We start from the raw sequence: 24,409 nt of genomic DNA on the forward strand, positions 1-24,409 counted from the left end.
CCCGCACTGAGTTGTCAAGTCATCCTATGTAAATCGCAAGGCAATGTGCTACTACTGAGGGTAAAAAATAAAATAAATATTTATATATATATATATATATATATATATATATATATATATATATATATATATATATATATATATATATATATATATATATATATATATATATATATATATATATATTAGGGATGGCCCGATACCGATACTGGCATCGGGGATCGGGCCGATACTGTCCTAATATACTCGTACTCGTACTCATAAAAATTCGCCGATACCACGCACCGATACCACGTACATTTTGCAAAACGAAACTGGCCGCCGCGAGTGCTTTGTCGAGGTGAACTGAGGCATAGGAAAGTATAGGCTAATGTCGGCGGTTTGGGCTCATTTCAAGATAAGGGATGATGACAACAGCAAGGCAGACTGTGAGTTATGTTCAGCTAAGGTGTCGAGAGGAGGGAAAGAAAGTACATCGTTTAACACCAGCAATCTAATTAAACATCTGAAGACGCATCATAGATCTGATGGCCGAGCGCGCGCGCGGGCGGTAATGCACTCACTCTGTGTGTGCGGGTTACGGGAGAATAAAACGATTCGCGGGACTCCCGCAAACTAGAAATATCTATGAATAAAACATAAAAACTAAAAGATTTTTATTAATCTCTTGCAGAAAAGCAACAAGAACAACTACAACAAAATAGAAACGATTTACAGGACAGAGTTTCTATTCATAACATGGTTACAGCGTTGAGCGATGTAGCCAATCACAGACATATGTGTTGATTTCTGGAACGCAATGGCCAATCAGAAGCATTTAAGATAGACTCCCCTCACCGCTCAAAACGGACTTTTTTGTTCAGTGCTGAATTCTGCATGCTGGCAAATCCTCTAATTATAACAAACAAAGTGTGGATATTATGAAAGATTCATTGTGCAGTCAGCTTCTTTGATAATAACAGAGATGTGTGAGATCGCGATGAACTGTCAGCTTTTAGGATTTATTAAGGGAGCGCACTTTGCGCGCATTCAGTCATGCCAGACCATGCACGCAGTAGCCTGCTTGCTTTTATGTTAAATTAACAGTGGTTTGTGTGTTAATACATTTATTATTTTACTAATTTTTATTTATTTTTTAGACTTGTTAAAACAAGCAGAGAAGAAAATAAAAACAGTCTTCTAACCTGTGTTCTAAAATAGTCGTCTTCTTTTCTGGGAGCCTATTACTTTTGCGGTAGAAATATCGGTATCGGTACTCGGTATCGGCAAGTACACAAATGAAAATACTCGTACTCGTATCGGTTTGAAAAAAAATGGTATCGGGCCATCCCTAATATATATATATATATATATATATATATATATATATATATATATATATATATATATATATTTTATGATTAAGCACCTTATTTTCAAAGTTAGTATTGTGGCTCTATGTATGGTCAGACACTAGTGTGCGTCACCATATTACTTTTTTTTTTCAAAATCAAGCTCAATTGGAGTTACGATATAAAAATGGAGTTTTTTATTATTGCGCCTGTCACAGATCGCGCAGTAGGGTATTTTCCTGTCAGGGACACAAGGTGTACTTTTACTTTGTTACGTTGGGCGACGTTCCTCTCGTTACTTTATTTTAATGCAATACGTTGTTAAATGAGTTTATTCCAAGCGCGCTGTGTCCTTTGTATGGGCATGAGCGATGCTCATTTACAAATGAATCACTCTTTTGAGTCGATTCTGTTCAAAGACTTCATCAAACAAGTTGTCAGATGATCTGTCTAAATCGGTTCGCGAATCAGTTGATCTGTTCAGTTCCTGAATCGTCTGAAGCGCTTTCAATTCACACTCGGAGTCGAAACAGGAAGATTTAAGAGCATCAAGAGCGTTGGATGAAGTGGACGATCTACAGTCTAGTCTAGTGAATGCAAATCTGCAAATGCATCATATTTTTGCCAGCGATGAAGATCTTTATTAGTTGAACATCTTCGTAAGCTGTCTGTGAATGAATGATTCCACAGGACAATACATTCGATTTCATTTCATTCAGGTAATACATTGTGTGTGTATTGCGCGTGTATTGCGCAGTGGCATAATCACACGAATAGTTTACATTGATTGAAACTAATTTGTTTAAAAATGAGGCTATTGCAGTAACAAGGCAGGTTCACATAAAATTCTTATGACATATGATGACATTATTTTTTTTATCTAACGAGCATTGGCGATGCAAAAACGGACTGTCGTGTATTGTTTTTTTTTCTTCTTCCAATTAGCCTACTATGTTAAAAAAAAAGACGAAAACATGTTACTTGTTCAATTAATAAACAGTTTGTTTGATGACAAATCGATAAAGATGAAATTGGCCTCCCTTTCTGTTTTTTTTTTTTTTTTTTTTTTTTGATATTCGACTTTTGCTCCTCGATTGTCGAATGGCACTTTTGGCAGAAATGCACATCCCTACGCGAGGCAAACTATTCTCAAAGACTTACTTTTAGTCATTATTCGGGAGAATTCAAATGAGCCATTTTAATCTAGATTAATCTAGATTAATTTCAATATTAATCTAGATTAATCTAGATTTAAAAAAAATAATCTATGCCCACCTCTAGTATATATCAATTTTCATTTTTATATTTTAAATAAAGAAATTTAAAAAAAAATAAAAAAAATATATAAAGTATATATTTTATTTATATATACCGGTATATATATATTTTTTTCAATTCAAAAGAGTATGCATGCATGTAAATGTTTATATATAATTAAAGTTTGACAATATAAAGGTGTACTAATAAAGCTATTTGAACCTGCACCTGAATACACAATGCTTTGCTCTTTGTCTCGCACACAAAAATCCAAGCTATATTTACAGTCTTTGTGCAAACAACTTATATTACCACACACACAAACCAGTGGCACACAAAATCTTTAAAGCCTACCTTAATTATGTTGGGGAGATGACAATATTTATCTCGCATATCCAAAGAGGGTCATGTTTGTTTGGTCTCACTGCTGTTTTCCACAGAGAGGAATCAATTTAAAATGTTAAATAGGTGTCAAGTTAGAAGACACGCAACAGCTATTAAAGAGCAGATATTCATCATCACCTCCGAGGCTCCTCAGCAGACAATTTTGACAATGTGAGCTACACAGGCAGCAATCAACAGAAAGCCAAGAGGTGCTTTTCTGTGCCTCTCCAAAAGGCCCAGTGTCCTAATCAGCGTTATTGGCTTCATCCAGTCAGAGATCTGGGAAAAAACAAGCTGTTTCTCACAACCGAACCATTAAATCGCTTCCACCTCACTTCTCTGTCTATTCAATAGCAGTAGAAATACCTATTCATCATAGCCAATCTTCCCGCTCCCACCTAATAACAGACGCTGAGATCTTTAACTGCCCATAAACGAAGCCTCCAAACTTCAGAAGGCCTGCATCAGCAGCCTTGCCCGGGGAGGTTCTGGCATGACTACTCTTACAAAGCAAGATTAATTAGCCTGTTGAATGGAGACTTGTCTCAGCTGTGGCAATTTGCTTGTGCTGCAGCCGGCGCGGCTTTGGGACCTCCCGTGGATTTGCAGCCGGGTTGGGGAGTTCCAGCAGGGGCTCTCGCGTCGCTCTCAGCTCAGCTTGGTTCCTCAAGTAGGACACGCCGAAATAAGATGGAGGTGATCTTTCAGAGAGGCTGAGCTGCCTGGATAAGTGAAAGCAGGTGAGGCAATTACTCTTTGTTAAGGCGCTGGGCGATTTGTTAACGAATGAGATGAGGGATACGAACAAGCCGTCCTCCACATCAAATCTGCAAATTGCTGTTAATTTACCAGTGCTTTAAATAGAACGTCCACTTTAGTTGGCTAAGTAAAAGTATCCCAGGGCTGGATGGAAAATTGTGTTTTTAACATTTTGCACACATTTATCTACTAAAAGATAGCAAATAAAGTTCTGTTGCTGAGTGGGAGGGCAAATACCACATCTTTCTTTAGTAGTACAGCTCCGTGGGGAGGGAATTTGTGTGTTTAGGTATGTGTGTGGGCTCTTTTTACATCGATGAGACAAGAGTGTCATAGTCTTTCATGTGGTGGCCTGCAGGTGATTTTCCACTCAGCTTCTAAGAAATGACAGGTGTGACCTTTCAACGGCCAGCACATCTTTCCTCACCTCAAAACCATCTCCCTTTGCACCCCGAGATACTCATCGTCTCATCGTCCGTGCCGACTCCAGATGCAGGGATATGCACTAGCACACGGGACCCCACGCCACCCCAAGCTACATGCTGCGACTAAAGGACTCGCATGAAAAATAGATCACCTAATGCCTTCAGATGGAATCATTCATCAAGGATAGAGGGAAATATCCTTGCCAGCGAGTAGCTTGCTGTGCTATGTATCATGTAAAATATCTGATACACACAAAAACCATGCCAAATCTGAGGGCCACAAACCCTCTCCCACTGGTACATCGTTTACTGGCTTTTTGTTTTCAACTCTATCCCAAGTCGGGCAGGATCAAGAGCGGGCTTGTCTTTTAACACAAAGCAATTGTGGCTCATGGGGACTGAGAGCAGGAGGAAGGCCACTTCCCCTGGAGACGGTAGCCATGCCAACTGGAGTTGAGCAACTAAAACCAGTTAACCTCAGTGGCGGCAGTCCAGGCCCACAGGTACGCTAGGTAATGATCTGTCCCCATTTACCCCACCCTCTGTTGATTCTGAACCGCCACAGAGGAATTAGCTTGAGTGAGAGGGCAAAAGTTATCTGCACTGAAGCACTATGTGCAAGATGACTTTCTCAGCATTTGTTTCTTTCTACCACAATGTCTACACTGAAAGCGCCAAAGCTGCACATCACTTCTGCCTTTTGTCTGACAATCTAGGCTTTTGTCTGACAATCTAGCCGATAATTATTTACGTTACAACCAATAAACGAGAAATGGCATTAAATAAAGTGGCTTGTAATAAAACACTATTTAGTGAAAATAAAAAAACAGTAAAATCAATAATTTTAATAGCTATAGTGAAATTAAGCATTACAATATTATAATGTACAGTATGAAATATCTATATTGATTTTAAGATTTTAAAGATTAAGTGATTGAGGATGGCAAAGGTAAACCATATATACAGTATAACATATAACATTATAAATAAGGTTAATATAAAGTATACAGTACAGGTGAAACTCGAAAAATTAGAATATCATGCAAAAGTTCATTTATTTCAGTAATTCAACTTAAAAGGTGAAACTAATATATTATATAGACTCATTACATGCAAAGTGAGATATTTCAAGCCTTTGAAAATTATTTGTTATAATTTTGATGATTCACAGCTGTGAAAACCTTTTCACAATATTCTAATTTTGAATTTGGAGTTTTCATAAGCTGTAATCCATAATCATAGCCTGGTTAAAACCAGACCATTCTCAGTTCTAACTGAGTTATGGTCTGGCAAAGCGTCATAGACAAATCATTAACAGAGGGACGTCACCAACGGATGTCGCGGATAGACCTAAACCCAATCAGAGCGATGAAGAAAATGACGTATGCAGAGCGGCGGAGAAACATGTCCGAGTGTTGTTCTTTGCTCGGTTTTTAACGAAAAGGAAACGTTTAAATCGCTTAAAACAGACGCGATAGCTGATTCGAACGAGTGATGTTCGACGGCGGCATCCATCTTTGTAATGTAGGCTAAAATCTGCTTCAAAATCCCAGCGCTGTCGTCATCGTGTAAAGCCCGCCCCAATGTTTCTGATTGGTGCCGCGATTTCGACCGATTGGAAATGGGCTTGAATGAGCTCTTTGCCAGACTAACTTTCAGTTATTACTGAATTACTGAAATAAATGAACTTTTGCACGATATTCTAATTTTTCGAGTTTCACCTGCATATCCCTAGCGAATTATATCGTATATAATTTTATTTGCAATAGAGCTGGCTTTAAAAAAAAGTCAGGTGTTATTTTTAAAACATAGACGATACCAGCATTTCCCTCTAGCATTTTGAGCGCTGTTGAACGGATTCCTAAACACTTCTGATTGGCCATTGTGTTGACGCACTCAACGTATGTCTCTGATTGGCCATTGTGTTGACACGCTCAATATACTGTATATGTCTGTGATTGGCTACAATGATCAACGCTTCAAAAACATGTTGTCTTTGACGCTCTTCATCGAACGCTTAGATACACACGGGAGCGTTTAAAAGCAGACGTCTATCAGCGGATCCCTAATATAGCCGCTGATAGGCGGATCCGCTGATAGACTCCGCTTTCAAAAGCTCCCAAGTGTATCTATGTAAGCGCTCAATGAAGATTGAGCGTCGAAGACAGAATGTTTTTGAAATGTTGATGGGCAATGAGAGACATATACATATTTAGAGTTAGACATATATGGCCAATGGGAGACATATACTGCATATATACTTTACTAAGCATGACGGAAATGCTTGAGGGAAATGCTGGTAGGCTAGGGTCATATTTTTTAAATTCAGTACCGACTTGGTACCGAAGTCGGTACTTTTGACAACTATTTACAACCAACCAAATCTGCGGTATTTGTAAATAAATAAAAAATCATGATATTTTCAAATCAAAATCAATAGGAAAAACTAAGCATTTCATCTGTTTTTCTGTCAATCTATCATGCACTGATAAAAAAAAATATATATATTCAGACAGAAAATTAGAAGAAGTTTCAAAGCCTGAAGGTTCACTATAGCTGATTTTTGTTTGGTGCCTGAAAACATGCTAATGAGGGATGTCCAGGAACAAGCAAAGTCTGCCAGCGGAGACGTAGTGGGTGGAAAACACAACACTTCAGAGGCTCCAATACAAACAAAACGGAGACAACTTCAGTTTTTGCCTAGACGGCTCTAATTGCCCCCCTACACAAACTGACTCAAGCTGCATGTTACCAGAGATTCATAAACCTTTGACAACACTATTGACAGTAAGGATTCATTGATCCCACTGGGCTTTGTTTTCTCTTCTTTGAGATTATGTGTGGAATTGGAATTGTGTTTGTGCTATAACAATGTAAAAAAGAAAACAACAAATATAAACCATAGATAGTGTGCCAGGGGGAGGGGGAAGTATCTGAAATATACACTACATGTTCCTCTCTATCATAAGTTGAGCTGAAGATACCCTGAGGGCCCTCTCCTCTCTTCAAATTTACTTCATCAAACCCTGAGTTCTTACAGTTTTTGCTAATCACATTCCTTTCTGTGTATTTCTCTAGGTTATTGAGGCTATAAAAGATCGGTCCAGATGTGTGCTAAAATGATATCCTTCACTACCATCAAAAAGAGGGACAAACAACCCACAGAGACAACAAAAATTGAATTGTTAACGAGTCAAACCGCAATGCTTGGTTAGCTGTGATTCTCTGAGGCGCTGCACACCGTCGATCTGTCTGTTTTGTCTCCTCCCGTTGGCATGTTTGAATTGGTTAAGCCGAGGCCGGGGGCCCAGGAGTTGCGGGGGGTAAAACGCTCTGTGAGAATTGCGATTTTGTTTCAAACAGGCGGCTCTGGGAACAGAAGCTTCAAAGTAGAATCTGACCTGACTGCTCCTCCTGTGTCCTGGCATTTTTTTGTGCAGTGGAATGGGAGATGTTGTGTTTGAAGGATGCTCATTTAGAGGATGCTCTCTTTTGGCAAGCAGGTCCACTGAGATTTTCAGAGCATCTAGAGATCCAGCACAGCTTGATTCAGATCCGGAGACAATGGAAAGACTATGAAACGGCAGAGGACAAGAGGGAATACACAAGCATGTTCCTTTGTACAAGCAAATGAGGGCTGGCATTTCACACTATTGTTGCTGATCTGTTTATCATTCAATTTTCCTTTTTCGCTCAAACTCGCCACCCAAAATACAACCAGAGAGAGAAAGAGAGGAGGACAGAAAGTAGGATGCTCAAAATGTATGACAGGAAGTTGGCTGTAATGAAGTGAGAGCAGATGTTTCAGGGTTTCAGCAGCAGGTAAGTTTCTTTATGACAGCGTGCGATACAGATGCACTATACGACCACATCAAAAAACAGTGTAACGGCTATAAATAATTCCTCTTCAACAGGTCTGTAACATGGAAACGATCTTGAAGAGAAGAAAACACGTTTTATGCCATTACATTTACAAACAAAACACGCTGAAGCTAAAGGACAGGAATTTACAGGTCTTACATGATGACAAAAAAGCTATGCCTTCACCTGACCCACTAAGGTATAATTTCATTATTCATTATCAACTGCCTTAGTGATTCTGTATTCATCACATATATCTTTAGTCAGATTTTATTTAAAGAAATTAATACTTTTCTTTAGCAAGAAGACATTAAATTGATCACAAGTGACAGTAAAGAGATTTATAATGTTACAAAAGATTTCTATGTCAAACAAATGTGGTTCATTCATCAGATAATTAGGGGTGTAACAATACATTGATATGGATTGATGCATGATCAAACGTCTAACGTTACATTGAATCGATGCCACACGTAAAATATTGATATTGATATTCAGTACCTTTATTTTGACACATCCTCACGTAACGGCCATCTACGCATTTCCGCCAAAGCGCGCGTTTTCGTTTACTCACCATACTGTCTGCCGGTGTGTCTTTATAACGTTAATTTTCACGGCTGAAATAGAAGCCTGACAAGATTGACTGAACCCTAAACATGTTTTGTCACAAAAGCCGGTATTGTCAACTGTTAAGGCATCGCGAATTCATGTTTTACAGCAGAAACGGACAAGCATCCTTGTTGTTGGTGAACACAACCCGATAAGTTTGTTTTAGCAAATCAGCGCACAGTATTTAGGTCAGGTGACAAGGCTGCTAGTCACTTCGAAAAGACGTGCTAGCTTAGAGGAGTTTCGTCAAAGCTCGTCATTATGCCGAGTTCGCACTGAACGATTTTCGGCCCGATTTTCACTCGCCAACAGGTTCTCGCCGACAAATGCCCGAAATCACAGGCAAATCGGTACTAGTTCACGCGAGTGACAATCACACAGTGTGAATGATCAAAGACGCGATCTGAGAGAATCGCCGACGCGTCGCAGACTCCCGTGAGACCTGTCGCTGATTCAAAATCCTGCTTTGTGAAATGTGTTCAGACTGAAAACTACTTCGGCGATGACCTACAGCCAATGAGAGAGCAAGATACAGGGCAGCGGGATGTTCGAGGAGGAGTTATAGAACAGAATATCAGTATTTTAATAGATATCTTTACAATTATATCAAACAGAAACAAAGCACAAACATTTGTTTGACCAGCAGCAACAGCAGCACATTGCAAAATTATTTATTTAGCCCCAACTCTCTTTGCAAAACACACAATCCTTGCTCCCCTCGTCTCCCCAACCATTTCCTCCAGTATAATCTGTTTTTCTTTTTCTCCTTTTCGCTGCAAATCAGCTCACAGACAATTTGAATCGCAATCATTTTTAATAACAATTCAGTCACAATCATTTTTAATAACAATTCAGTCTTACACACGTGTGAACTTGCGTTATTTCCTTATCACTTCTCGCGTGTTTAGTTGTGAAACGTAGTTTTTGGACCAGACAGAAGTTGTCTGCGATTCTTCCTATTGTAGAGTCATGCAGTGTGAAACCCCCTGTCGCCGATCCATCGTGCAGTGTGCACACAGCAGCAACTGAATGACACCCCAGATAGTCGTGCAGTGTGAAAAGAACAGTGACCTGACTATTTTGAAAATCGTGCAGTGTGAACTCGGCATAAGTGATCGAGGATGGATAATTTCAACAAACTTGATGAGCCCGTGATATCTTCTTCAGGGCGTAAAAGGAAAATAAAAGCTGAAACTTTTCCACGGAACCTTGCTAAAGCAGCAAGTTACAGTGGTGAGGGAAAAGCTCCCTGTATTGCGTGTAATCACAACAAAATTTGTCAGGTGTCTATGTCAGCTGAGGAGATTAGCGTTACAAACATTAACTGAGTGTTGTATTATGTATCATAGCAATTATTTGGTTTTGTTTAACTCTGAAATATGAAATGTGGAGTTATCTGCTTTTGCCACACAAAAACAACAACTGTTGGAGTTATCTGCTTTGAAAGAAAAAACTTAATATATAAAAAACTATATATATACATATATATATATATACTTTCATTACATTTTTATTTTGTAAGTTACCTGTATTTTTTTTAGTTAATATTACTTAATAAAAAAAAACAGCTGCAGTTTGATTGATATTACTTGGAATGCACATAAAAAAAAACATGATTTATGAAAATGAAAGAGAATGGAGTTATCTGTTTTTGAAAATTAAAGGGATACTTCACCGATTAGCATTAATCTTTGTATCAGATTTCTGTATTTTGTGTCTGGAAAAAAAAACTCCAATGACGCAAAAATCATCATTTAGCATCATCTGAGGCTTTTTTGGCCAGAGGCTAGAGACTACAGCCAGTATTAGGAGCTAGTTCCGCAGAGCAGCGAAGCAAGTGCATTCTGGGAGTTGTTGTCTTTCATCCACATGAGCCAAAAATACATTTTCTGGCTTTTCTCAGTCTAGAAGGCACCAACTTCTAAAATAATTTCACATTTCTACAACATAAATGACCCAATTTAAATACACATTCATCTTTCCAGAGGTGAAGTATCTCTTTAACTCTTATGTAGTAAATGTACCTATTGGGAGAGGGTGTGCAATTTTCAAAGAGTTTAATTAAACGTTCATGCTATATATTGTGGTTGCATTTGTGAGTTAATATGTAACTGGTTGTGTAAACTTGGCACATAATATCTAAATATCGATAAATCAATCGATATAGCCCTGAATCGAATCGAAACGTAATCGTATCGCAAAATGTTTTGAGGTATCGGCAAATATCTTATTTGCTGCTGGCTGAGAGAATCGATATCATATCGTATCGTGATGAACTGTCTGATTTACACCCCCACAAAGAATGATGGTTTCCACAAATATATTGAGCAGTACAACTATTTAAAATATTGATAATAATAAGTGTTTCTTAGGCACCCCATCAGCAAATTAGAATGATTTCTGAAGGATCATGTGACATTTCCTTTGTAATAATGTGCACTGATCATGTATAAAAAAAAGATTTCATGTTGACTTTAAATCTAAATTTGAGAATTATGTCTCTACAGCCTTCTCCTGACAGGGCCGGGTGTTTAATGGCTTTACTGTACAGGCTGTGCTCATGTACACCAAGACTGACAAGGGTAAAGTGAAATACAGAAGCTACCCAATGCCAACCATAAAGCCTTTTGAGCTAGAGAGCTTTACAGCTCCAGGCCCACACCCAAGGAAAAAAATGATGGGGGAAAAAAAAGGATTTATAGTGGTCTCTACTTACCTTTTACCCCCAATATTTTCAAAGATGAAAACGAATGAGGAAATTATATAACGGAGACCATCGATCAATAGCCACAAATATTAATACTAGTTTCCCCCTGTCCCAATATCTCATCAGCTCTGTGGTACCGTCTGGCAAAATGCCACCCCTTCTCATTCGTTGTGCTCGCCGACCCTGTTCCCAACTCTCTAATAACCATAAACACTTCCACACACACAAAACACACGTACCACCCCCAGCCACCAGCAGGAGAGCAGGGAGCAGTGTTTACAGGGCGAAGCGTCACTATAGTGAATGGCAGGGATGATCACGGTAACCTCCGCTGTGACAGGCCAAGCGGGAGACAGCTTTTCCTAAAGACATTGACGGGGAATCTTCTGCCACCGCAGATACTAAAACCTTTTTCAGAAGGAATGTGGAGGCAGAGGAGGTATCAGAGGTGGCATGACACGCACACATGTCTCACTATACTTATTAACGTCACCTGGATTATTTAATCTGTATTGACACTGACATGTTTGAAAAAAAAAAAAGCCTGTTGCTTCACGTTTTCTTTATTTTTCATCAAGACTTGAAAAAAGCCCATTGTCTAGGGTGATTTCAGTTAAGGTTTTTTTTTTTTGGTCCCATTTTTATCTTTTTTTACCACAAGGTCTAAATTTTTTTTCTTATTAAACTTTTATTTTATTTTATTACTTTTTTTTCTTTTTTCTTTTTAATCCAGTGGAGATGCTGGAGCATTATTATTATCTATGTCAAAACAAAAAAAAGTGTTACAGTGAATAAATCAACTTTGACCCTTGTAACAACACAAATAAATAAATTGAAATTAATGAAAATAACCAAAACTAGCCAAAATATCAATACTGATATTATTCACTCAGATATATAGTATTATTGTACCGTACTTTTTAAGAAAAGCTTTTTGTGGAGCTTTTAGGCATGTTTTTGACACCAATCTCAAAAAATGAAAACCAATCCAATCTGCAATGAAGTCATCTTCACATCTTTTCCAAATATGCAAGCAACCTTGAATATGAAATCTGATAGCTATTACAGAAAATTACCAGGCTTTGTGTTAAATTCGGTTACGCCGTTCATACTTCTCCCTTAAGTGCTGGTAAAATGATCTCTGTGCCTCTTTGTATTTGTGCCAAATCAGATTATGCCTTTGTACACTAAAGCAGAGCTCTGAGATTAACACACAGAAAGGTTTGTCTGCTTGCTATGCACCAGTGACGAAAATGATGTCCCTCCCTCGGTGGACACAAATTCCCTGGAATTTAATCACCTGAACACAAAGAGCAGTGGAGGAATTCAGCCCTTTCAAAGGAGGACTAACATTATCTCATTCAGGGTAAGACAAGCATCACACACTTATCCAACAATGGGCCAAGCCGAACAGTAAATTGTGCTGTATAAGTCCATAAAATGTTTTGGAGAAGTAAAGCTGGTTAGTGTCCAGGCAAAAAGAGTTTATCGAATAGCAAATTGTCTATTCAGTGAATTAAAAAAAAATCACTGGTGCACAAAGGTAAAAATATCTCTTTTGCGTGAACAAGGAGCTCAAAGAGATAAATGAGAAGAAAATGTATGCGTGTTGTCAGGATAGAAAGAAAGAGAAATAAATTAGGTAATTAAAGTAGTGAGAATTAAGGAAACAGAGTGAAAGAATTAAAAAGTCCTTTAAAATTTGCAAACTCATTTCTCAAATGTCTCTGCTTGACTTCTTCACTGATGCCATTAATCTTCTAATGAAGATTTCCACCAATTTCCCCTCATCTAGGTGAGTATTGTCGTAGATTTCCCTCGATGGCCACACACTCCAGTGTCAGTGCAGTCTGAGCTCCCACCTAGTCCGGCAGACACATCCTGGTTCCCTAATGAAGACGGTGCATCCAAAACAATGAAATAATTGACAAGCCCCACAGAGCCTTCTGGAAAGACCCCCAGTTGAATATTCCATGCAAACGTTCTGCCAAAAACATGAAGATGAAGTAGTGAAAGAAATAACAAAACTAATACAGTAGAAAATAAACACACTCCTTGAATATTAAATTCTGGCTTATCTGTATCCCTGACTTGAGAATATTACCAAAAAGCAATTAATTAAAGGCAGGGACTTGACCTTCAATGTGCACAACAACACACCCCTATGCTGATGGAGACTGGAACACATTAGCTGATGTGAGATTAGAAAGGAAAGAATGAATTAATCAGCTCTAAGTGTGGGATGAGAGGAAGGGTGGAGGATTAGGACAAGCTCTGTATTTGTAGACTTTGGAGCAACTAGACTGAGGAGGAGTCTGTCTGCTCCACATTCAAACCTAAAACTCTTTAGCCAACATACTTAAATTCCAGTTTAAAAGTTTGGGGTCTTTCTTATTTATGTGAAATAAGTCTCTTATGCTCATCACCCAGGCTGCATTTATTTATTTAGTAAAAACAGTAATATTGTGAAATATTAATACAATTTAAAATAACCATTTTCTATTTTAATATATTTTAAAGTTTAATTTATTCCTGTGATGGCAAAGCTGAATTTTCAGTAGCCATTACTCCAGTATTCAGTGTCACATGATCCTTCAGAAATCATTCTGATATGCTAATTGGGGCTCATAATATTTTGTAGAAAATCGTGACATATTTTGTTTCAGGATACTTTAATGAATAGAAAGTTCAAAAGAACAGCATTTATTTTAAATAAAAATATGTTGTAACATTATAAATGTTTTTTACTGTCACTTTTGATGTCCCACAGAGTTTAGCTCCAACCCTAATCAAACACACCTGAACAAGCTAATCAAGGTCTTCAGGATTACTAGAAAGTAACAGGCAGGTGATTTTTTCAGGGTTGGAGCTAAACTCTGTAGGACAGTGGCCCTCCAGGACCGAAGTTGCCCATCCCTGAAATGTGTCCTGTCTGAATAAAAGTATTATTTCTTTAAAAAAAAAAAAATCTTACTGATCCCATACTTGAATAGTATGTAAGTAGTGTAAATACAACTTTGTGCCAGCAGAATAAATAAACATTTCACACAAAGTGCTGGCTGGGGAAGACTTTTTAAACAATATCTCAAAATCTGTCATGCTTCAGAGGTTTACGAGTGATTGGCACCCTGACACCCACCCACCCACATCAAAGTTTATTACAGTTCATCACCTTGCCGCCAGCAGAGTAATGACATTTAGTCAATCCTATAAAACCCTGGCAAACCTGCTGGTATAAATCAATGCTCCTCCACCTGCGCTTCACATCCGTAACTCAGGCCACATTCCAGATCATGTTAGATACCAGTCTTTCAGAGCGCATGCATGTGTTTTTGAGCGAAAACATCCCCGCCACCCCCTCCGCCCCCTGCAGCCGTGAAAAACAGGATCAATGTGCATCTGTGCTGACAAGCAGTTAATAATAAATCCCATTAGTACAAGCCAGAAATCATTTATTGTGCTTTTTCACTTCCTGATCCACCAGCTCCCTTATCCTGTACTATTGCGATAGACACATAGACTTCAACTGCCCCCAGAGTCTCAGGGCAAGGACTCAGGTCCGCTAGCTGCCACAGCTTGTTATTTCCTCATCAGATATAGCATAGTTTATACAACAATCCAAAAAGCATAGCTCTCCAATGCAGCACAGCAACTGGTGTGAAGAGCTCACGGTCAAGCGCAGTCACGGATTGCCCTCTGCAGGACACTGTGGTGAACTGCGGGTGGAGAAGTTGAGAGAGAGAGAAAGAGAGGGAGAAACCAAGATAAAGAACAGAACTAAAAATGAAAGTGAGACAAACAGTAAAAGGACAGTTCAAGGTGACCGTTTATATCAAAATATCTCAAACGCAAGACAGCGGTGCTCCTCATCCTGTTATGGTCTCTGTGCACAACACACATCCATCCACTCGCTCTATGGATAGGAGGACTGGATTAATCCCGGCACTACGGAAAGGTCAGAGAAAAAGGCTGCAAATGTCAGTGCAGTTGCAAGGACAACCTCTGCAGTGACTGTTGCCACGGCCACCATCAAACCAGAAACCTTTGTTTGTGTCCGGTTTGGTGACATCACCAGCCACCACCACAAAATCAACAAGATTGAAGAGCAGTCAATAAGCACCATCGCTGGGAACCGTTCCTGTGCAGTCGTGATCAAACGCAAGTGGAGAGAAAGACGCTTCCTCAGTTTCCTGTTTAATAAAAAACTTCAAATTATATTTAAAGCAGTATCTGTTGACATAAGAATGTGCCGGTGAAACGACTGAATTCATTTTCTGATGGCCAAACAAACTGAAATTCATCAAGACAAACATCTGCAAAGTGATGTTTATTTCATTTATTTTTAAATTCCCTGTCCCTAACTTGTAATAGCTAAAATAAAGCGAGAAATGGATAAAAAAAATATTTTCCTTGCCTGCAGGTGTTTGTGACAGGAACCTCATAACCAAACATGATGAACGCTAACATGATGAACGCATTGACGCAAAAATTGAGTTTGTCTATCAATACAGAAGGAAAAAAAAATGTTGCTATAACACCAATGATGTTTATTTCATTTTGGAAAAGTCATATCCATTTCATAAGCTTAAATGACAGCCAATTTAGACATTTTCCATGCTGTCAGTTAATATGCAAAACATAATCAGAGCCATTTCCTTGGTCCCTCGGTGGTGTGCGCCGTGGCACGCTGGGATAACTCTCGTCATGTTGCGTTTCCCTAAACTATCAGCATTATTTACTGTTCTCGACAGGTTGGAGCGAGGGGAAAGGCGAGGAACATCAACACCCTCTCGATTGCATTACAAATGTGATTGACAGGCTTATATTGGCTGGGAAAGCTTGCCACTGCATCCTAATTTGCAAAGTCAGAACAAACTCTGAGAACATCATCTGCTGAGGAGAACAAGACTGGGAAAACAAACAAATGAAGGAGTCTTTTTCCGCATGATTTTCCTTCAAATTTCACCCACTTTGCACTAGTTCGCTCAGTTTATCTTTTTCGGCATTACAGTCGGCTGCCATCCCCTTAACACCAGCTTCCCAGTTCTCCATTAATATGAAAGTGAAGCATCTGTTATGGTCTCACTCAACAATTAAAGAGTGCATTCTCCTTATTAAAACAGAGCTCTAGAGGAGTGCCGGGAAGAGACCACATCCTGCTATCATAACACAGTGTTTTCGCACTTAATAAACTACCGTGCTGATACCAACTTAACCCATTTCTCTGCATCTGAGACCATGAATGGAAAACAGCATGTTTTAGCGAGGCTGACCTTAAAGCTTCTGGCCATAGCTGCCATTCAAGACTGCTTGAGCAATGCGCTATACGTTTCCTTCCTTTGAATGAGGATCAATGAAATGAAAAGTGAAGTAATATAAAAACGCATGTATGCTTTGTTCCTTTAATGATTATTCCTCAGGCAACTATTTGCAGCCGCAGTGTCTGCCAAGATAAACAATATTTTTATATGGACGAACTCACGAAGGATTCAAGCAAACTAATCCTGCATGTAAACAACAGTTAGTAAATCAATCAAAGTGAAGGGGCGACAGTGGCGATCTTAGGGGATTTTGCGATCGTGCAATAGCGTTTCAAAGACAATAGGGGAGAGACAAAAAAAAAATTCAGAGTACTGCTTTTAACAGACTGATTGCTTTGCTAAAAAAAATTACTACTGGCATAGCCTGCAGTGTTTGATTAGAAACAACTCCCTCGTCATCACAAGTGTATGATTATGGCATTAGGCCGGATTCTTTGACATCAGGATTTGCAATCAAGAAATTGGCAGAGCGGATCAATGACGACACCTCGTCTAAAAGGAGCCTGAGAATCAATTAAGCAGTGGCACACACGTTCAGACATAACTTTTAATCTTCTAATGCACCGCCGTAATGTCGGGCTGGAATATCCGGCCCCTTAAGAGAAACCATCGATCCCGCACACTTCTAATGCTCGCTCACTTGAAACGTTTCAGAAACCTTCAAATGTGATGGCAGTCAAAAAAAAAGAGAAAAAAAGCCACTCGGCTCTATATATATATATTATTCAAAACAGATAAACTGGAAACATTTCTTGCATAAATAAAATCTCTGTGTAACTATTGCAACAGAACGGAGAAACCATGTGTGACAAATGGGCCTCATGTTTCATGTGCTACTCCTTTTAAGCGTGTAGAGAAAACTGAAGCAGTAATTGTCCAGGGAGTAGATGAATCAATGAGAAAGACATATCAATAAACATCAGAGCAGTTGCTCAAGCAGACAACAGTACCTTAGAAAAAACACCCCTGGGACTACAGACTTCCACAAGCATCCTATTAAGTGTCCATGGGTGCTGATAGTGATTTGCAAGCTATGATGCTGAACTATAACTATAATCTACATCTGACAAGATATTTCAAGTTTCCCTCATTGAATCAGAATATGTGCATATACTACATTTTAAAACTTTAGTCAGTTTTTTTTTTATTTTTTTATTAATACTTTATTTAGCAAGGATACATTAGATTGATCAACAGTTTTAAAATAAAAATGCTGTTTGTTTTTTTGTTTACTTTAAATTCTAAAACCCCTGAAGAACTTACTATTTCCACAAAAATTAAGAAGCACAACTGGTTTCAACATTGATAATACTAAGAAATGTTTAAATTGTAATCATATTTTACAAAATTATTGTTTTACTGTATTTTTTATCAAATGAATAAAAGACTTCAATCAAAAACATAAAAAACCTTAGAGCCCAAACTTTTGAATAGTAGTATATTCTATTATTTATACATATGCTAAATATTTCACCACAAAGGACATTAAGACCTAACACTCAATTTGTTTAGACGAACCTGCTCTATAGGAATTCAAGCAATATTACATGAAAATTAAAAAGTCTGTGGAATGCCCACACTCAAGCATTATGACAAAGGACACAGAAACCTTTTGACAGCAAGGTATAGTACAAGGGCAACCATTGTGACTCGAGTAAAGAAATTACAACTCAATTCACCGCTAAAGAAATCTCTTATGGTGAGGATGTTGTGGCACAAGAAGTGGGGAATTGAGTTGAGCCTTTCGCGTGTTGCGCATCAGGGCTGTGTGTGTGGTTCATTCAAGCAGGAGCCCATCTTTTCTTAATCAGCTCTGCAGTGACAGGAAGGAGCGAGAGGAGGGAACCTATTCTGACATTGCCGTTTCAAATGCGCTGTGGCATCCATCTAACCAAGCAATTCCAAAAAGTGTCCCTGATCCGATCACAGTCTTACTTCCTCTATACACTCCGTAACACATATTTCTGTGGTTAGGTACCATCCTTGCATCAGAACTAAATGAATAGAAAAAGAGAAGGTAGGGAAATGAGAATGAAGAAAGAAGGCAGACCCAAAGTTCAAAATTGAGAGTAAAAATTGTTTTGCCAGGTTACAAATATAATAATAGGATAAAAATATGTACTTGTATTTTATTATTAATGTAAAAAATATATATATATATATTTTTGGCCAGTATATATATTTTTAATCCACTCCCAATTTGGACAATTCATGACTATGTTGAGGCTGTTTGCTTGGTATGAATTAAAAAGAAGAAAAAAAAAATCATAAAATAAAAAAATCAAATCAAATAAATAATAATAATAATAATAAAATTAAGTAAAATAACAAAATAATCTATGAATGATAAAATAAAAATGATACAATATTTCAAAAAGTAGTTGTTCCCATGCACACATGCATGAGCCAAAAACAAGCCACTGGCCTTAAGGAAAGGAACATATCGCTTTCTCAATTACTAGAAAGGAAGAAGAAAAAAATCAAGGGAAAAAAATCAATCTTCCCACATAGGAGGGGAATAAATAAAGCAATAACTGTGTTATGTTTTTTAGATTAAAGGCAAGTGGGTGGATCAAGAGCAAAAAAGATGGAGAGAGGTTGAAGCGAAACCCTTCCTCAAACAAAAAGAGCATGTCTCTTCATCTCTAAAGCACTCAAAACTATGTCTGAGTTGCAGATATCTCAAGCCATCTTATCCACCACAAAGCACTATGCCGCCAGCAAACAAAACTTTTCTTTGTAACAACAATACGGCTTTGCATGTCAGTCATGCACTCATTGCAGAAAAACAAAGAAAAGGAAGATGATTCACTTTTCTGCAAGACAAAGGCAAAAGCACAATAATCTCATGGCTCTGCCCGCCTGAAGTTCTGTTTTATTTCAGATCCTCCAAAGAGATTCTGATGGACTACTGTGCAAAGTCTGGCCCAGTTAGGCTCAAGATGGCACGACTCCTGAGAGCGTGAGAAAAGATTACACAGAGGCTCAGAGAGCAACCCAATTACAAGTGACAGTTCTCTTAATTTCACCACAGAGGGAGTGTGGTGGAACCTCGGAACCACAGTCGAACTCCATTACCACCCGGCTTAGCCCCATTTCCATTAATAAGTGTTGCTTGAGAGAGTTGCACGGGTTATTTTAAGGGAGGAAGGTGTTGTGGGAGAGCATGGTGCTGTTTGGAGCGTGCTGAGACTAAAGATATGGGTCTGGCACTATGCAGCACTCACATCTGGGAGAAACATTCTAACAGGCTGGAAACAGGAGCCCCTCAGGCCCCACGCCTTCTAATCTCAGATGGGCTGTCCTAATTAAAACCAGACTGAAGCTGGACAGAGCTGTCCATCACGCTGGGGGAAAAAAGTCACAAGCCTTTGGCCATCCAGCAGACAAGGCACCACAGCTCAAAAACCATGCAAATGTATATATCACCCAGGCCTGAAAAACAGGACAGAATTCTAACAGCAGCGTCTACTGCCTTGCAGGAATGAGGTTGTCACTTACAACAAAATAGAAGAATACAGGTCCTTCTCAAAAAAAATAGCATATTGTGATAAAGTTCATTATTTTCCATAATGTAATGATAAAAATTAAACTTTCATATGTTTAAATTCATTGCACACCAACTGAAATATTTCAGGTCTTTTATTGTTTTAATACTGATGATTTTGGCATACAGCTCATGAAAACCCAAAATTCCTGTCTCAAAAAATTAGCATATTTCATCCGACCAATAAAATAAGTGTTTTTAATACAAAAAAAAGTCAACCTTCAAATAATTATGTTCAGTTATGCACTCAATAGTCAATACTTGGTCGGGAATCCTTTTGCAGAAATGACTGCTTCAATGCGGCGTGGCATGGAGGCAATCAGCCTGTGGCACTGCTGAGGTGTTATGGAGGCCCAGGATGCTTCGTTAGCGGCCTTAAGCTCATCCAGAGTGTTGGGTCTTGCGTCTCTCAACTTTCTCTTCACAATATCCCACAGATTCTCTATGGGGTTCAGGTCAGGAGACTTGGCAGGCCAATTGGGCACAGTAATACCGTGGTCAATAAACCATTTACCAGTGGTTTTGGCACTGTGAGCAGGTGCCAGGTCGTGCTGAAAAATGAAATCTTCATCTCCATAAAGCTTTTCAGCAGATGGAAGCATGAAGTGCTCCAAAATCTCCTGATAGCTAGCTGCATTGACCCTGCCCTTGATAAAAACACAGTGCACCAACACCAGCAGCTGACATGGCACCCCAGACCATCACTGACTGTGGGTACTTGACACTGGACTTCAGGCATTTTGGCATTTCCTTCTCCCCAGTCTTCCTCCAAACTCTGGCACCTTGATTTCCGAATGACATGCAAAACTGAGCAACAGTCCAGTGCTGCTTCTCTGTAGCCCAGGTCAGGCGCTTCTGCTGCTGTTTCTGGTTCAAAAGTGGCTTGACCTGGGGAATGCGGCACCTGTAGCCCATTTCCTGCACACGCCTGTGCACGGTGGCTCTGGATGTTTCTACTCCAGACTCAGTCCACTGCTTCCGCAGGTCCCCCAAGGTCTGGAATCGGTCCTTCTCCACAATCTTCCTCAGGGTCCGGTCACCTCTTCTCGTTGTGCAGCGTTTTTTGCCACACTTTTTCCTTCCCACAGACTTCCCACTGAGGTGCCTTGATACAGCACTCTGGGAACAGCCTATTTGTTCAGAAATTTCTTTCTGTCTTACCCTCTTACTTGAGGGTGTCAATGTTGGCCTTCTGGACAGCAGTCAGGTCGGCAGTCTTACTCATGATTGCGGTTTTGAGTAATGAAACAGGCTGGGAGTTTTTAAAAGCCTCAGGAATCTTTTGCAGGTGTTTAGAGTTAATTAGCTGATTCAGATGATTAGGTTAATAGCTGGTTTAGAGACCCTTTTCATGATATGCTAATTTTTTGAGACAGGAATTTTGGGTTTTCATGAGCTGTATACCAAAATCATCCGTATTAAAACAATAAAAGACTTGAAATATTTCAGTTGGTGTGCAATGAATCTGAAATATATGAAAGTTTAATTTTTATCATTACATTATGGAAAATAATGAACTATCACAATATGCTAATTTTTTGAGAAGGACCTGTATTAGTACATCCCGATTAGTTCAAAGAGTAATATTTGTTACACGTAGGAAGTGTTTTCAGTTTCAGAAAATTGTTGAGAATAGCTAGTGTATAAATTAATATATTCAATTATAAATTATACATTTATTTACATATTCACTACAGTTCAAAAGTTTAGGGTCAGAAAGATATTTTTTGTTGTTGTTGTTGTTAAAAGAAATGTAGACCTTTATTCGGCAAGGACACATTAAATTGATCAGAAATGTTTATAAATAAGTAAAAGTAAAAATGTTTATAAATGTTACAAAATCAAATAAGCAGATGTTTCAAATATGAGATTTCTGAAGGATCATGTGACACTGAAGACTGGACAAGTGGTTGCTTTAGCTTTGCCATCACAGAAATAAATTACATTTTACAGAAAACTGTTATTTTATATTATATGTTTGATCAAATAAATGCAGCCTTGGTGAGCAAAAGTGACTTAACAACATTACAAAAAAACCTTAAACGGTAGAGTATATATAGAAAATATTACATACATAAATATTATTTATATACTAGATATAAGATATAATTTATTAATATATTTTTAACTGAAGTTTATCAAATGCTGTTTATTTTTATGTATTAATATATAAAGCACACATATACATTTTAAATTTAACTCCAATAGTCTCAAATAAACACACTGAGTGTTTATTCCAGAGGTTCAAATGAAGCACCACAAGCTAATTTGAGAATGTTTTGAGCATCTACATAATAAAAGCAGCTGACTGTGACCTGGAATGTCTTAATAGAGATACTTTTGCAAATTCTCGTATTTGTATTTCTAGGTTACAGCCTCACAAAATGTTTTGCCTGAGCGTGTGTGTTATTAGGAGAATGTGCGGTGGAAATATGGCAGTGAAAAGACTTCATTGAGTAGCAAACATCTCTTTAGTTTTGCATGAGATGTTCTCATTAGCTCCTTTAAACCTGTTTGGTAGATTATTCTCTTCTTTTGGAGCAATAACATCTCTCTTCCCACCCCACTCTCTCCCAATCTCTCTTTTTTTGTCTTATTTTTTGGGCTTTCTTATTATCATCTGTGGAGCATAGCCTCATTATTTAGTTTTTTAAAGCTAGTGAAACAGACAAGAAACAGACAAGACACAAATAACCTTCATAGGCAACGTCTTTGTGGGCTACAGCTTTGTAATGCCCACTCTCTTTATAAATATGCTAAAGATGTACTTGTGATGTGGAAGTTAGCATGACTTACAATAACTACAAGGATTTGTAAAGAAAAAAAAAATCGATACAGTCGTGTCTAATAACTTGGCGGCAACATAATCAATGACGAACATGATTACGAAGAAGGTACAGCATAGAGTCTGTGCGGACAAGATAGAGTCTGAAGTTCTAGGAAAAACACTAAAATTTAATTTGCACCCGAACAGACACTGTTCAAGTACTAGAACGGGCGAATCAATGGAGGCGTACAGCAAAGATGGAAAGATGAAAAAAAGATAATTTCAATGAATAGCATTAGTCTTTTCGATTTCCTAAGGAAAAAAAATCAATGGTCATCCTGCCCTATAATGACAGAGATCACCTTTGCTTTACCGCCCAGTCCTTAGCCCTAGAGCTGAATCTTCCTCTACGAGTCCAAGCTAGCTGTGCAAGTAATAGGCACTCATCTCAAAACTGCCTTTGGTCTCACTTTCTAAGGCCAAAAACTCACTCCAGCAGAGGCAGAGCCGGCTCTCTCGCTGTTATCCAACTCTGTCATTTCATGCTTAATTCTCTTACTATTGAACTGGATAAAAAGTTCCCCTCACCTCCCTGCCTCTGCTTCTTAGCTCGGCGATGGAGAGGCATGCATTCAGAGGACATGACAGAGAGAAAAACACACCTTTCAAATGCACGATTGCACGCCCAACTTAACTGCGTGCCATTCTGTATTAGGGTTTGGTGGAGAAGTAATCTGTCTACGACATGCACACACACACACACACACACACGACAGGCCAGCCTCTGAGACGTACACACACACACACACAGCCCACTTCTCGTGTGTTACCGAGAGGAGGAGGGAGGGTTCGGTATAATGAGCTTGTTCCATCACGACTCAGTGCCAGAGTCTCTCAGTGGCGCTGTCTGAGGGAAAGCAATGTGTGCCGCGCTAACAGATGTGGACTTTCAGCACGCACAAACACAGACACACACTCCAGCACGCTTTCCCATGCATGAAGAGCGGCCCCTGGGACCTGACTGGACAGCACACATACACTGTTCCGTCCACCCATGTCCATTCCACTCACACTCAAGAGCACCAAGAAACACAAACACACTCACATGCACAACTACACACACATACGGTGCAGTAATGAAGGCAGCAACAAGCTGGCATGTTTGTCTGCCCAGAGAAAAGCCTCAGTGATGTGCATGCTTGTGTACTCATAGTATAGGAGGTTGCGGATTTATGGGCTAAATCATCAGCCCCCTACGAGCGCTAAATATCTAAATGAGGAAGGGGTGAACGGGGCCATATCGATGTGGGGAGTCCATGTGCTGTTGCCATGGGGACCCAGAGTGTCACTCAGCATTCAGAGTCCTCGAATTCTATGAGCTAATTCTACAAAATCCATGGACTACTAATTACTTATATGCGACTGGAGAGAGGAAAAGGGC

At 38.9% G+C, this 24,409-nt stretch overlaps 1 protein-coding gene across 1 annotated transcript in view; it reads right to left on the minus strand.

Annotated features, from left to right (window-relative positions):
* The window catches only part of diaph2 (diaphanous-related formin 2), a 559,427-nt gene that overhangs the window by 406,911 nt on the left and 128,107 nt on the right, over positions 1–24,409 (minus strand). The gene's annotated exons all lie outside the window — the stretch shown is intronic.

Source organism: Rhinichthys klamathensis, unplaced genomic scaffold (genome assembly GCF_029890125.1).
Source record: "Rhinichthys klamathensis goyatoka isolate OS25496 unplaced genomic scaffold, OSU_Roscu_1.1 h1tg000301l_1, whole genome shotgun sequence".
NCBI classification, from domain to species: domain Eukaryota; kingdom Metazoa; phylum Chordata; class Actinopteri; order Cypriniformes; family Leuciscidae; genus Rhinichthys; species Rhinichthys klamathensis.